Here is a 16,777-nt window from a genome sequence, read left to right as displayed (position 1 = left end):
AAGATAAATACCACCTAAGTGTAGAGTGTAAAGGGAGACGGGTAAGAGGAAGGTGGTGCTGTGAGCAAAGGTCAGCTGATATAAGGCTTTGTATGACAAGCTGAAGAATTTGGACTCTATCCTGACAAAGCTGATACCCATGATACCAGAACAGGATCTTGGAAGGCAGAAATGGCATTGATTTTCCAAAAAACCATAGGGTATTGCAAATAAATAATTTCTCAGCTGTAACAGAATATGGGAAGCGAGATTCTGAGGTTCAGGATATGGGACTTGATTTTAACAAGCACATGTCTATGAGTTTTATAAAATAAGCCATGCTCTCCAGTGTTTTATTAAGGCTCCCATAGCTTTTAATTTAAATTCAGCTCCCGTAGTTTTGCATTTTGCGATTCTCCCAATAGAGATGGGAATTAAGCAAATGAGAGAGGCTCAAACAAAAGGAAGCATAGAAGATGGTAAATTGCCAGATGCAATCAAGGCTGATGAAGGTGTGACTGCAGCTATTGACCTATGCTGTTGCCATGGGAACAAAAGCTCTGTGGTTCTGGAGTGCTTTTCCTTTTTAAGGACAGACTGGCTTTAGTGAATAGTTAAGACTGAAAATTATGGAAGTCAGATATCCACTGCCACATGTATTCTAAACCTTTGTTAGTGACAGAGATGGTGGCTAGCTGGGTCTGAGGTGAGCTCCCCAGAAGCCCGGAAGCTGTCAAAGGCATAAGGTTGAGGCTCAATGAAAGGCAGAGTTTAGCTGTTGCCTCAGGCCCACTTCCCCAGCTCCACTCCATGCTAGACTGACATATTAATTGTGATACTGAGAATTTAGGAGGAGGAATATAATTAACTAGGCTTTATTAACATATGATTTTTTAAATATCAAATTAGGATATTGGAAACTCATCAAGCAAATACACAGAAATGTACATTTATTTTCCTTCTTAGGTGTTTCCGAGAAGACTGTAGTCCTCGTTACATTCCTACTATTAGAGTGGCTTCTGAGCACCAAGCACCATGATAAGGCTTTATGTGAATTATCTTTCTTAATTCACCAACAATTCTATTGCATTTGTACTGTTATTATCCCCATTTTACAGATGAGAAGACTGAGACTTAGAGAAGTTAAAATCTGACCAAAGATCTTAGTGTCAATAAAAGAAAAAAATGGAGGCAGGATTTGAACCCAGTCATTCTGATGAGAGACTTGCTCAGGTTATTTTATTACAGTATTATTAGTAGATGATATCTTCTATCTTAGCATCATGGAATTTCAGACCTAGAAAATAACTTGGAAATTATCTAAACTGACTTCCTCATATTACAAATGAGAACAGTGAGTCCCAGAAAGTTTATGTGACTTCCCTAAAGTAAGACAGTGATTCCTGACTAACCAGGATCAGAACTCAGGGCTATTCAACGTAACTTGCTGCCTTTCTTATTGACAGAAAATAGAAAGGTTTTGTTTGTTTCTTAATCCAAGTCTTCTTCATAGCATCCTTTCAAGTCTCATTTCCTGAGGGCTTTGCTTTTATCTATTTTATTTTAGCTGGGCCTTCTCTTCTCTGCATTTAGAAATGATGCTGATTTTTCTAAATGTTAAACAAAGATAGTCCTAAGAGAGCAGAGTATACAGATTTCTTAATGCATGTGGTTCTCGTGTGGCTGGAGCTAAGTAATGAAGCCCATCAATCAGGAGTGGAGTGGTGCACGACATGTCCTCTTTTGGTCATTATTTCTTAGAATGTACTCTTTTGTCATCTTGTCTCATCTGGCAGAATTTGTCTAGACTATATACACTTTTAACTTAATTATCTGATAAGAGAAACACATGACCAACAGAAGAGGCACATTCAGGGCGAGGGGAAGGGGGAGGAAGTGGGGAAATGTCTGTGACAACTGCATTGCAATGAGAGGGCTGGAGAGCACATTTGAAGGAAGAGCTAATGACAAATATTCTCTCTGAGCTGGAATGTTAGGGGCCTAGAAGCTATTTTCAGTCTGTTTGTTCCAGAAGATCAAGAAGAATACTGTGAAGTACCTGAGCAAGGAAAAATCTGATGTTACATTCAAGGGAGAATCTCCTCCTTTTAAAATCAAAAGATGCAAAAGCAAAAGCAAAGCAATAATTACTTTTGAATTTGCTAGATCAACTAATTAAATCTTAGAGCAAAGGTTTGGGAGAGGACTAGAAAAGTGCACGGGAGGGGGAACATTTAGAAAAAGGAGGGATGAAAAGATGCACCAAAAAAGAACACTTGAGAATATATAATCCCCTTAATGGTCATCAAAAGAGAACATTCTGTCTAAAGGAGAAAGCTAGACATCTACAAGGGCTAGGCAAGGACATATATTCATGAATGAGGCTGCTGAAAGGCAGTGGGGGGCTAAGAGTCTTGTATGTGGAGCAAGTGAAAGGGCTGCCTGAGTGTCTTTCCTTTTCAGACCCTCTGCAGAACAAACAATAATCAAACAAATGTGTCCCTTAGCTCTAAATCAAGATGTAGTTCTTTGTTCCTACTATTTCTAATGCGTCATGCAGATCTGTAGAAATGGTTTGATTTTACTGTTTAGTAAAAGTTCTTTCTAATGAAACACTTTATAGTTCAAGGATATATAGTAGTAAAGGAAACCAGAGGGGGAAGTGGGAGTCTTTTCATTTCAGAATGATTTTCATTTCCTCTTTTAATTAGCTGTGTTGCTTAATATAACAATACCTTCTCACCCACATGTGTTGAAAAAGAAAGCTGTGAGGCTTAATTTAGGATGCATCTCCTCGATTTCACTTAATGGGAAAAAAAAGCTGTAATAAAGGGTGTATATTTTTAACATGTGGATTGACATGTTAAACATTTTGCCCCCTTCTCAAAGCCTATTTTAAATTCCAGATCACATATGAACCCTTGTTTAATGCCAGCAGTCCAAAATGACCTATCTTGTGCTGATTTCCTTCCTCTGTCTATCCATGCATCCATTTAGCCATTACCCAGCTAACAGACATTTACTGAGGGTGCATCACCTGTTAGGCATTGTGATAAGAACTCAATGGTGAATAAAAACATACAATGCAGTCTAGATGAAATACCAAAAAAAAAAAAAACCCTACAAATAAAAGCATAATTAGAAACATAAATAAATGCTATGAAGGAAAGAAACATGGTGATATTAAAGCTTGTAATAGAAGAACTTGACTTAGTTGAGCAGTCAGAACAGGCTACTTACACTGGATTACTAAAGTATGAATTATATAGCAGAATTTACCTAGAATGAAAATAAGAATTAATGACTGCCTTTCTACAAAAGAGGCCCATTATTATAGGACATTATCACTGTGTTGGCTTGTTTGTGTAAAAGAAAGGGAAAAATCTCCAGTTGCTTTGAAAGGCTTGTAAACTGCTATTAAAAATAATTAGAGAGAAACATGAAAATATGGGTTGAGAAAATTTCATACAGATTAGCTTTCTACACAGGTCTGGCAGGAATTTAAATATTTCTAGGCAGTGTAATAGAGTGGAAAAAATAAATGCTAAAACATATACTAGACCTATATTAGTATCACAGTTCTAATGAATATTAGCTATGTGGTTTTGCAAAAGTTATTTATCCACTCTGAGTCAGAAAATCCACAGCTGATACGTAACACTAATAAGAATACAGTAGGGTTATTGTGGAAAGTGAATAATATGTGAAAATGCCTCAGACATTAAGATTATTCAATGCCTGGACTTCCCTGGTGGTGCAGTGGTTAAGAATCCACCTGCCAATGCAGGGGACACGGGTTCAATCCCTGGTCCGGGAAAAACCCTCATGCCGCGGAGCTACTAAGCCCACAAGCCACAACTACTGAAGTCTGTGCCCTCAAGGCCTGAGTACCACAGCTACTGAGCCTGCGTGCTGCAACTACTGAAGCCTGCTTGCCTAGAGCCCGTGATTCACAAGAGAAGCCACCGCGATGAGAAGCCAGCTCACCGCAACAAAGAGTAGCCCCCCGCTCGCCACATCTAGAGAAAGCCTCTGCTCAGCAACGAAGAGCCAACGCAGCCAAAAAAAAAGATTATTCAATGCCTAAGATGCATGTAAAACATTAATCTGCTGTATTACTTGTCTCAGTTATATTACCTACATATTATTGTTGGACTTTTCACCATTAAGGATTTTTTTTTTTTTTTTTTTTTTTTTTTTTGCTGTACACGGGCCTCTCACTGTTGTGGCCTCTCCCGTTGTGGAGCACAGGCTCCGGACGTGCAGGCTCAGCGGCCATGGCTCACGGGCCCAGCCGCTCCTCGGCATGTGGGATCTTCCTGGACCGGGGCATGAGCCCGTGTCCCCTGCATCGGCAGGCGGACTCTCAACCACTGCACCACCAGGGAAGCCCCATTAAGGATTATTTTTTATGATTTTCTTCTTCAAAGATTTTGTGCTTTGAAATATTTTGCTCAATAAAATAAGCATTTATTATATAATAATTGATTTTGATGGACATATATACACTACCAGATGTAAAATAGATAGCTAGTGGAAGCTGCTGCATAGCACAGGGAGATCAGCTCCATGCTTTGTGACCACCTGGCGGGGTGGGATAGGGAGGGTGGGAGGAAGACACAAGAGGGAGGGGATATGGGGATATATGTTTACGTATAACTGATTCACTTTGTTATACAGCAGAAATTAACACACTATTGTAAAGCAATTATATTCCAATAAAGATGTTAAATAATAATAATAATAATTGATTTTGAAATTTTCAACAATCATGCACTTGTAACTACCAATCAGAACTTCTGATCAACATGATCACAATTGAATTTATATAACTAAAAAAAAATTCTTGCACTACTTCGACTTTTTAAAATTCAAAATAGCTACCTCTTATGTGAACAGTGAAGCAGCTCTTGTACAAATTCCTTTCCAGGAAAATAAAGGGCAAGAATGCTGAACCAAGGGCAAGGTTGAGGGAGGCTGGGCTGGAGATAGATGAGTTCTGTGCTCCTCGCACCAGCTCTGAGAGTCCTAGTTGAACTCCAATGCACTAGAACGATATAGCTTAATCCCTTATTTCAATATGTGTCAATTAAAAATTGTATCGATTCTACTGTTAAGTCGTTGACTCAGATGTTTGGAATGACTTCATTGTCACAGAGCTCACCTTCTGAAAGTTGTCACACTTATTTTGATGAGTTCAAAGGGTATTAAAATTTGCTCAGTTTAGTCTACATTTCTACTCAAAAGTCATCAGCTTTTGTATATCTTACTGCCTCTCCTTGGCTGCCATACTTTACAAGCTTCCCTCCTTGGAGCATTATGGAGGGCCTTGAGAAATTCTCATGATGGGTACAGAAGTAATACCTAAAGAGACAGTGTCCATAAAAATTATATCCACCCCCATTTGGGCCATGCCATGATGATATAAGTTTCCCTCTTTTCAATTACGAAGATTGTTGATATGCCCTGAAGTTACTTCCACCACATTGACTGCTGGTTGAGTGTGTGCACTTGTCCAAGAGTCAGAATGATATAGGAGGTTGTTGCCTGGGTCAAAGTAATTTAAGGATGTCCAAAGTCCCAATTACACATCCCTCCTGCCTGTCACAGAGTTTGAAACTCACACCAATACAAGGTTCTTCCTTGCTCTTTAGAGTCTCTCAAATCCTTTGTTTAGATGTACAAAAATGTACAAAATACTTATGTGTTCTTAAACCATTACCCACTACTTAATACTTTCAAGAGTTGATGTTTCACGTAAGTGACAGGGATTTAGAGAAGAGCCACCACACATCTGAGCAACTAATTAACTGCTTTCTTCTAAGACAAGTGATCACATAGTGCAGAGGTTCTGGAATTCTGAGTTGGTTCAGGGGGAAGATATAATGGAGTTTCAGATGACTTTTGGTAAAAAGATGCTATGAAGAAATAAGCCAAATCGTCTTCATATTTCTTCTATATTCCTGCCTTCGGATACTCAGTTGTCCTTTTTAATCCTTGACATTCATCACCATGGCTGCCTAATTAAGAGCATCTCTTACAGCCCTCCAGGTATTAGCCCATGTAATACCTCAGCACAGTATTAAGCTGAGGATACAGATACATGAAAGGCAAGCCACTACCCTTGAGGTTTATAGTCTGCTAAACCTTATAATCATTTTTCCCCCTCAAATCATGGACTGATATTGCCACTCACTTGTTAATTTGCATTATTAGGCCTGCAAATCTTTGGAATTCAATGTCAATCCAGATAAAACATGTACTGCTTTTTTTTTTTAAAATGTATTCATATGCCAGGGCCATTCTAGACTATAGTGACACAGAAATGATGTCAAATGACTCATAGACTCTTGTGAAAGCCACATAAATAAACCAACATTTTTAGTACAATGTAATAAATTCTATCTTTAGTAGAAGTGTAAGTTCATAGTTATGGGGGCAGAGATGAGGAAGTCTAATTCTGACTGAGAGGGTAAAATGTGTCTTCAGAAAGAAATGGTGAGCTAAGATAGGGGGACAGTACAAGACTTCATTACCTTGGAAGTCCCAGGAAATATTAAATAAAAGATACATATGACTTGATATGAGAGAGAATCTGAGCATGGTCACTATGGGGACCCAGCGGGGCATCATGAGAAAATCAGAAGCATCATGATAAATTCTGGGCAACCAGAGGTCAGAGAGAGTTTTACTGTTAGGAAAACACTAAAAGTAGGAGAGAGACTAAAGAAGGAGAGGTGGAAAGCTTGTAAAATATAAGTCCACACTTTTTCACTATTTTGTAGAAAATGTATGTGTCAGTGTGTATAGGCAGTTCAGATAGAGGGAAGTTAATGAAGGAATTGGTTGCAAAGATGTTGCAGAACTGCGAGAACAAAAAGGAGTAGGTAATTCTACTCAAAAGATCAGTAACTGCAGGAATCTATTCCCTCCCTTACAGCAGGGAGAGCTAAAGCGAAATGATCCAGACTAGACTAGAGCTCACAGTTCCTATACCCCTGAGCCTGCTGCTTGGGGATCAAGCTGTGTGAGCAGGAGCCCAGGAAGTGATGCTCAGCAGCCATCACTGCAGGAGGTACCACGAGAAAGCACAACAAGAGCTTCTGCCTACCTTCAAACCTAACAAAAAGCCAACCGACAAGGGAGCTTGGGAGTTTGAGAAATATAACATGCAGATTCTCATCCCCAGTGGTATAGAGATGACCATAGGAAAATGATTATGGAGTTGAGAGATAATAGACACTATCTAGCAACTACATGTCCTGACTTAAGAATCCCTTAAGAATCTCCCTCCATCATCCCTACCCCCAGTATTCCATCAACAAAGAACAACATGGAGGACACTCGTGTACTTGTTTTCATTTTCTTCAGCATTACCCACATATATAGTCATGTCTACTCTTGGGAAATAGGAAATTATTCTAAGTATGTACTGGTAATAAATGAGGGAAAATTGGAACAAACAGGAGAGATACAGGTTCAGGAGAGAGCCTTTAAAAACAGTAGAAACTAACACAGCCCTGTAAATCAGCTATATTCCAATAAAATTAATTTTTTTAAAAAAGCAGAGAAGGCTAGTAGTAATTATCTAGAAAAATAATAGTCCCCTCTACTCCTAAACTATTCTTTACCAACACAAAATTTTTAAAAATCTACTTATTTTATACATTTATCATTTCCTTTTTATTTTTTTTAGCTCACCATATCTGCTTTACTCCCACAATTAAAGATTTAAGAAGAAAATAAGTTGTATTTTTCCAACCCAACAGTTTCTAATAATGAAATATGACAAAGCTAACTCTATTAAACAGCTATTCAGGTTGTTCAAATATGCTCTATGGCACATATTTGGATAGAAAAATAAGATGTATCTCTTTCAAAAGGGGATTAAATGGCTAAAGATCAGAGAACAATGACAACTGGAAAATTCAACTGGAGAACAAAAATAGATACATACCCAAAGAGAGAAGCTTGGGTTTTCTATTTAATTTATAAAAGAGTTCTGTTTTTCAAAAAAACTGATTGCATTTGTTGATCTTTAAAAGATTAATATAAAAATTTAAAAGAAGTTAAAGTAAAAACAGTAAAAAATACTTTATGCTTTTGCTTTTACATTGCTATTTCCTCTGTATAACAGTTTTTAAAAGCAGTGAGCACTAGAGGCCCAGAAATATACAATAATCTTTAGGGTATATTTTATTTTTATTTTTTATTTTTTTTTTTGTACTTCAAAAATAATTTTTTTATTTTTTATTAGTTTCTGCTTTATAACAAAGTGAATCAGTCATACATATGCATCTGTTCCCATATCCCTTCCCTCTTGCGTCTCCCTCCCTCCCACCCTCCCTATCCCACCCCTCCAGGCGGTCACAAAGCACCGAGCTGATCTCCCTGTGCTATGCGGCTGCTTCCCACTATCTATGTACCTTACGTTTCGTAGTGTATATATGTCCATGCCTCTCTCTCGCTTTGTCACAGCTTATCCTTCCCCCTCCCCATATCCTCAAGTCCATTGTCAAGTAGGTCTGTGTCTTTCTTCCTGTTTTACCCCTAGGTTCTTAATGACATTTTTTCCCTTAAATTCCATATATATGTGTTAGCATACGGTATTTGTCTTTCTCTTTCTGACTTACTTCACTCTGTATGACAGACTCTAGGTCCTTCCACCTCATTACAAATAGCTCAGTTTCGTTTCTTTTTATGGCTGAGTAATATTCCATTGTATATATGTGCCACATCTTCTTTATCCATTCATCCGATGATGGACACTTAGGTTGTTTCCATCTCCTGGCTATTGTAAATAGAGCTGCAATGAACATTTTGGTACACGTCTCTTTTTGAATTATGGTTTTCTCAGGGTATATGCCTAGTATTGGGATTGCTGGGTCATATGGTAGTTCTATTTGTAGTTTTTTAAGGAACCTTCATACTGTTCTCCATACAGGCTGTACCAATTCACATTCCCACCAGCAGTGCAAGAGTGTTCCCTTTTCTCCACACCCTCTCCAGCATTTATTGTTTCTAGATTTTTTGATGATGGCCATTCTGACTGGTGTGAGATGATATCTTATTGTAGTTTTGATTTGCATTTCTCTAATGATTAATGATGTTGAGCATTCTTTCATGTGTTTGTTGGCAGTCTGTATATCTTCTTTGGAGAAATGTCTATTTAGGTCTTCTGCCCATTTTTGGATTGGGTTTTTTGTTTTTTTGCTATTGAGCTGCATGAGCTGCTTTTAAATTTTGGAGATTAATCCTTTGTCAGTTGCTTCATTTGCAAATATTTTCTCCCATTCTGAGGGTTGTCTTTTGGTCTTGTTTATGGTTTCCTTTGCTGTGCAAAAGCTTTTAAGTTTCATTAGGTCCCATGTGTTTATTTTTGTCTTTATTTCCATTTCTCTAGGAGGTGGGTCCAAAAGGATCTTGCTGTGATTTATGTCATAGAGTGTTCTGCCTATGTTTTCCTCTAAGAGTTTGATAGTTTCTGGCCTTACATTTAGGTCTTTAATCCATCTTGAGCTTATTTTTGTGTACAGTGTTAGGGAGTGATCTAATCTCATACTTTTACATGTCCCTGTCCAGTTTTCCCAGCACCACTTATTGAAGAGACTGTCTTTTCTCCACTGTACGTTCCTGCCTCCTTTATCAAAGATAAGTTGACCATATGTGCATGGGTTTATCTCTGGGCTTTCTATCCTGTTCCATTGATCTATCTTTCTGTTTTTGTGCCAAAACCACACTGTCTTGATTACTGTAGCTTTGTAGTATAGTCTGAAGTCAGGGAGCCTGATTCCTCCAGCTCCGTTTTTCACTCTCAAGATTGCTTTGGCTATTCAGGGTCTTTTGTTTTTCCAAACAAATTTTGAATTTTTTTGTTCTAGTTCTGTGAAAAATACCAGTGGTAGTTTGATAGGGATTGCATTGAATCTGTAGATGGCTTTGGGTAGTAGAGTCATTTTCACAATATTGATTCTTCCAATCCAGGAACATGGTATATATCTCCATCTATTTGTATCATCTTTAATTTCTTTCATCAGTGTCTTATAATTTTCTGCATACAGGTCTTTTGTCTCCTTAGGTAGGTTTATTCCTAGATATTTTATTCTTTTTGTTGCAGTGGTAAATGGGAGTGTTTCCTTGATTTCACTTTCAGATTTTTAATCATTAGTGTACAGGAATTCCAGAGATTTCTGTGCATTAATTTTGTATCCTGCAACTTTACCAAATTCATTGATTAGCTCTAGTAGTTTTCTGGTAGCATCTTTAGGATTCTCTATATATAGTATCATGTCATCTGCAAACAGTGACAGCTTTACTTCTTCTTTTCCGATTTGGATTCCTTTTATTTCCTTTTCTTCTCTGATTGCTGTGGCTAAAACTTCCAAAACTATGTTGAATAAGAGTGGTGAGAGTGGGCAGCTTTGTCTAGTTCCTGATCTTAGTGGAAATGGTTTCAGTTTTTCACCATTGAGGACAATGTTGGCTTTGGGTTTGTCATATATGGCCTTTATTATGTTGAGGAAAGTTCCCTCTATGCCTACTTTCTGCAGGGTTTTTATCATGAATGGGTGTTGAATTTTGTCGGAAGCTTTCTCTGCATCTATTGAGATGATCATATGGTTTTCTCCTTCAATTTGTTAATAAGGTGTATCACATTGATTGATTTGCATATATTGAAGAATCCTTGCATCCCTGGGACAAATCACACTTGATTATGTTGTATGATCCTTTTAATGTGCTGTTGGATTCTGTTTGCTAGTATTTTGTTGAGGATTTTTGCATCTATGTTCATCAGTGATATTGGCCTGTAGTTTTCTTTCTTTGTGACATCCTTGCCTGATTTTGGTATCAAGGTGATGGTGGCCTCAGAGAATGAGTTTGGGAGTGCTCCTCCCTCTGCTCTATTTTGGAAGAGTTTGAGAAGGATAGGTGTTAGCTCTTCTCTAAATGTTTGATAGAAATCGCCTGTGAAGCCATCTAGTCCTGGGCTTTTGTTTGTTGGAAGATCTTTAATAACAGTTTCAATTTCAGTGCTTGTGATTCTTCTACTCATATTTTCTATTTTTTCCTGATTCAGTCTTGGCAGGTTGTGCATTTCTAAGAATTTGTCCATTTCTTCCAGGTTGTCCATTTTATTGTCATAGAGCTGCTTGTAGTAATCTCTCATGATCTTTTGTATTTCTGCAGTGTCAGTTGTTACTTCTCCTTTTTCATTTTTAATTCTATTGATTTGAGTCTTCTCCCTTTTTTTCTTGATGAGTCTGGCTAATGGTTTATCAATTTTGTTTATCTTCTCAAAGAACCAGCTTTTAGTTTTATTGATCTTTGCTATCGTTTCCTTTATTTCTTTTTCATTTATTTCTGATCTGATCTTTATGATTTCTTTCCTTCTGCTAACTTTGGGGGTTTTTTGTTCTTCTTTCTCTAATTGCTTTAGGTGCATGGTCAGGTTGTTTACTCGAGATGTTTCCTGTTTCTTAAGGTGGGATTGTATTGCTATAAACTTCCCTCTTAGAACTGCTTTTGCTGCGTCCCATAGGTTTTGGGTTGTTGTGTCTCCATTGTCATTTGTTTCTAGGTATTTTTTTTATTTCCTCTTTGATTTCTTCAGTGACCACTTCGTTATTAAATAGTGTATTGTTTAGCCTCCATGTGTTTGTATTTTTTACAGATTTTTTCCTGTAATTGATATCTAGTCTCATAGCATTGTGGTCGGAAAAGACACTTGATACAATTTCAATTTTCTTAAATTTACCAAGGCTTGGTTTGTGACCCAAGATATGATCTATCCTGGAGAATGTTCCATGAGCACTTGAGAAAAATGTGTATTCTGTTGTTTTTGGATGGAATGTCCTATAAATAGCAATTAAGTCCATTTTATTTAATGTATCATTGAAAGCTTGTGTTTCCTTATTTATTTTCATTTTGGATGGTCTGTCCATTGATGAAAGTGGGGTGTTGAAGTCCCCTACTATGAGTGTGTTACTGTCGATTTCCCCTTTTATGGCTGTTAGTATTTGCCTTATGTATTCAGGTGCTCCTATGTTGGGTGTATAAATATTTACAATTGTTATATCTTCTTCTTGGATCGATCCCTTGATCATTATGTTGTGTCCTTCTTTGTCTCTTCTAATAGTCTTTATTTTAAAGTCTATTTTGTCTGATATGAGAATTGCTACTCCAGCTTTCTTTTGATTTCCATTTGCATGGAATATCTTTTTCCATCCCCTTACTTTCAATCTGTATGTGTCTCTAGGTCTGAAGTGGGTCTCTTGCAGACAGCATATATTTGAGTCTTGTTTTTGTATCCATTCAGCCAATCTGTGTCTTTTGGTGGGAACATTTAGTCCATTTACATTTAAGTTAATTATCGATATGTATGTTCCTATTCCTATTTCCTTAATTGTTTTGGGTTCGTTATTGTAGGTCTTTTCCTTCTCTTGTGTTTCTTGCCTAGAGAAGTTCCTTTAGTATTTGTTGTAAAGCTGGTTTGGTGGTGCTGAACTCTCTCAGCTTTTGCTTGTCTGTAAAGGTTTTAATTTCTCTGTCAAATCTGAATGAGATCCTTGCTGGGTAGAGCAATCTTGGTTGCAGGTTTTTCTCCTTCATCACTTTAAATATGTCCTGCCACTCCCTTCTGGCTTGTAGAGTTTCTGCTGAGAGATCAGCTGTTAACCTTATGAGGATTCCCTTCTGTGTTATTTGTTGTTTTTCCTTTGCTGCTTTTAATATGTTTTCTTTGTGTTTAATTTTTGACAGTTTGATTAATATGTGTCTTGGCATATTTCTCCTTGGATTTATTCTGTATGGGACTCTCCGTGCCTCCTGGACTTGATTAACTATTTCCTTTCCCATATTAGGGAAGTTTTCAACTATAATCACTTGAAATATTTTCTCAGTCCCTTTCTTTTTCTCTTCTTCTTCTGGAACCCCTATAATTCGAATGTTGGTGCATTTAATGTTGTCCCAGAGGTCTCTGAGACTGTCCTCAGTTCTTTTCATTCTTTTTCCTTTCTTCTGCTCTGCAGTAGTTATTTCCACTATTTTATCTGCCAGGTCACTTATCCGTTCTTCTGCCTCAGTTATTCTGCTATTGATCCCATCTAGAGTATTTTTCATTTCTATTATTGTGTTGTTCATCTTTGCTTTTTTCATCTTTAGTTCTTCTAGGTCCTTGTTAACTGTTTCTTGCATTTTGTCTATTCTATTTCCAAGATTTTGGATCATCTTTACTATCATTTTTCTGAATTCTTTTTCAGGTAGACTGCCTATTTCCTCTTCATTTGTTAGGTCTGGTGGGTTTTTATCTTGCTCCTTCACCTGCTGTGTGTTTTTCTGTCTTCTCATTTTGCTTATCTTCCTGTGTTTGGGGTCTCCTTTTTGCAGGCTGCAGGTTTGTAGTTTCCATTGTTTTTGGTGTCTGTCCCCAGTGGCTAAGGTTGTTTCAGTGGGTTGTGTAGGCTTCCTGGTAGAGGGGACTAGTGCCTGTGTTCTGGTGGATGAGGCTGGTCCTTGTCTTTCTGGTGGACAGGTTCATGTCTGGTGCTGTGTTTGGTGGTGTCTGTGGCCTTATTATGTTTTTAGGCAGCCTCTCTGCTAATGGGTGGGGTTGTGTTCCTGTCTTGCTAGTTGCTTGGCATAGGGTGTCCAGCACTCTAGCTTGCTGGTCATTGAGTGCAGCTGGGTGCTGGTGTTGAGATGGAGATCTCTGGGAGATTTTTGCCGTTTGATATTATGTGGAGCTGGGAGGTCTCTTGTGGACCAGTGTTCTGAAGTTGGCTCTCCCACCTCAGAGGCACAGCACTGACTCCTGGCTGCAGCACCAAGAGCCTTTCATCCGCCTGGCTCAGAAGAAAAGGGAGAAAATATAGACAGAAATAATCAGTAGAAGAAAGAAAGAAAGAAAGAAAGAAAGAAAGAAAGAAAGAAAGAAAGAAAGAAAGAAAGAAAGAAAGGGAGGGAGGGGGGAGGGAGGGAGGAAAGAAAGAAAGAAGGGAGGGAAGGAGGGAGGGAGGAAGGAGGGAAGGTAGGAAAAAGAGAAAGAGAGAAGATAAGGTAAAATAGAATAAAGCATAATAAAATATAATAGCATTATTAAAATAAAAAAGTAATTATTAAAAAAATTAAAAACAAACAAAACAAACAAACAACAAAAAAACCGGATGGATAGAACCGTGGGACAAATGATGGAAGCAAAGCTATATAGAGAAAAGCTCACACAGAAGCATACCCATACACTTTCACAAAAAGAGAACAAGGGCTAAAATAATCGTAAATCTTGCTCTCAAAGTCCACCTCCTCAATTTGGAAAAATTCGTTGTAAAAAGAGGAAAAGGGGGAAAAATCATAGATCTTGTTCTCAAAGTCCACCTCCTCAATTTGGGATGATTCATTGTCTATTCATGTATTCCACAGATGCAGGGTACATCAAGTTGATTGTGGAGCTTTAATCCGCTGCTTCTGAGGCTGCTGGGAGAGATTTCCCTTTCTCTTCTTTATTCTCACAGCTCCCTGGTCTCAGCTTTGGATCTGGCCCCGCCTCTGCGTGTAGGTCGCCAGAGGGCATCTGTTCTTCGCTCAGACAGGACGGGGTTAAAGGAGCAGCTGCTTCTGGGGCTCTGGCTCACTCAGGCCGGGCAGGGAGGGAGGTGTACGGAGTGCGGGGCAAGCCTGCGGCGGCAGAGGCCGGCGTGACGTTGCACCTGCCCGAGGCGCGCCGTGCATTCTCCCGGGGAAGCCATCCCTGGATCCCGGGACCCGGCAGTGGCGGGCTCCACAGGCTCCCCAGAAGGGGGGCGTGGACAGTGACCTGCGCTCGCACACAGGCCTCTTGGCAGCGGCAGCAGCAGCCCCAGCGTCCCACGCCCGTCACTGGGTTCCGCGCTTTTAGCCGCGGCTCGCGCCCGTCTCTGGAGCTCCTTTAAGCGGCGCTCTGAATCCCCTCTCCTCGCACACCAGGAAACAAAGAGGGAAGAAAAAGTCTCTTGCCTCTTCGGCAGGTCCAGACTTTTTCCCGGACTCCCTCCCGGCTAGCCGTGGTGCACTAACCCCCTCAGGCTCTCTTCCCGCCGCCAACCACAGTCCTCTCTCTGCGCTCCGACTGAAACCCAAAACCCAAGCCTTAGCTCCCACCCCCACCCGCCCCAGCGGCCGAGCAGACAAGCCTCTCTCGGGCTGGTGAGTGCCTGAGGGCACCGATCCTCTGTGCGGGAATCTCTCCACTTTGCCCTCCGCACCCCTGTGGCTACGCTCTCCTCCGCTACTCAGAAGCTTTCCCCCTCCGCCACCCACAGTCTCCGCCCGTGAAGGGGCTTGTAGTGTGTGGAAACCTTTCCTCCTTCATGGCTCCCTCCCACTGGTGCAGGTCCCGCCCCTATTCTTTTGTCTCTGTTTATTCTTGTTTCTTTTGCCCTACCCACGTATGTGGGGAGTTTCTTGCCTTTTGGGGGGTCTGAGGTCTTCTGTCAGCGTTCAGTAGGTGTTCTGTAGGAGTTGCTCCACGTGTAGATGAATTTCTGATGTATCTGTGGGGAGGAAGGTGATCTCCACGTCTTACTCTTCCACCATCTTCCCCCAGCTCTCCCTAGGGTATATTTTAAATGGTACTCTGTGTCACTCGATTGAAAATTTAGGTTGAGAAATCAGGAGAAGTCAAAACTTAAACCTATAAAACAAAATCCTGATCTTCCAATTAATTTACAAAGTTATAAAATCATCCTGTAAGTATAATTTGGGGGGCAATTTGCATGGCGCTGCTCTTAATAGACATAGTTTTGGAGTAGTAAGAATTTCACCATAATCTCCTCTCCAGGGTGATTTCACACACCATAAAATAGGGTCCTTCAGACCCCTTTCCTAGTTGTTTCCTCTTCCTGGAATGCTCTTCCCTTAGGTACCCATCTAGACGATTTTCTCACTTTCTTCAAGGCTAGTTGCTTCATTTACTCTATAGTAGTAGCTAACACCTTCCTAACACAGCAAGAGTTGTAAGACATCAATCATCCAGAAAGGGCAACTTCAATAGACAATTTTTTTAATGTAATGGTTATATATTTACGTGGTTCAAAATTCAAAAGATACAAGAGGATATACAGTGAAGTTCTCCTTCTAGCTCCATACCATATTTTCCACTCTCACCTCTTGTCACCAGGAAAAGCGGTGAGATCCAGGAATATAACCTATACATAATTGGTGGGTCACTCCACAGGATGAAGCTCACAGATTATTTCTGTGTAATACAAATATGGAGAGTTTATATCCTTTCAGGACACATGTCCCGGAGGTATGTTACACAGTTTAATGGGTTATGATATTTCATTTTCTATGTCATGTGAATAATTCCTTTTAAAAAAACTCTGAAGCACCTAAACATTACATTATGATGCAAAGTGAGCATTGTTCTTTGGAGTAATCATCAATTCTTTAATGTCTGAGGTGAACACCTCATGGAGAAGAACATCCATTTCTATTTGTATTTTGTTTAATGGTTTTATTAGTCAGGATTATCCAGAGAAGTAGAACAAATGGGATATATTGTCTGCAAACTGGAGACCCAGGAAGGCAGGTAGTGTAGTTCAAAGCCTGAGAGCCAGGGATCTGATGGTGTAGATTCTAGCCTGGGTCTGAAAACTTGAGAACTAGGAGTGCTGAGGGTAGATCCATGTTCAAGTAGTGAGGCAGAGAGAACAGGAATCTAACCTTCTTCTGCCCTTTGTTCCATTCAGGCCCTCAAAGGATTGGGCGGGCGATACCCACCCACACTGGAGAGGGCCATCTGCTTTATTCAGTCTACCAATTC

This window comes from Mesoplodon mirus, assembly GCF_964341445.2.
Source record: "Mesoplodon mirus genome assembly, chromosome: 5".
Classification (NCBI taxonomy): Eukaryota; Metazoa; Chordata; class Mammalia; order Artiodactyla; family Ziphiidae; genus Mesoplodon; species Mesoplodon mirus.
The sequence above is the reverse complement of the archived record's forward strand: the minus strand, read 5'-3'. Positions refer to the sequence as shown.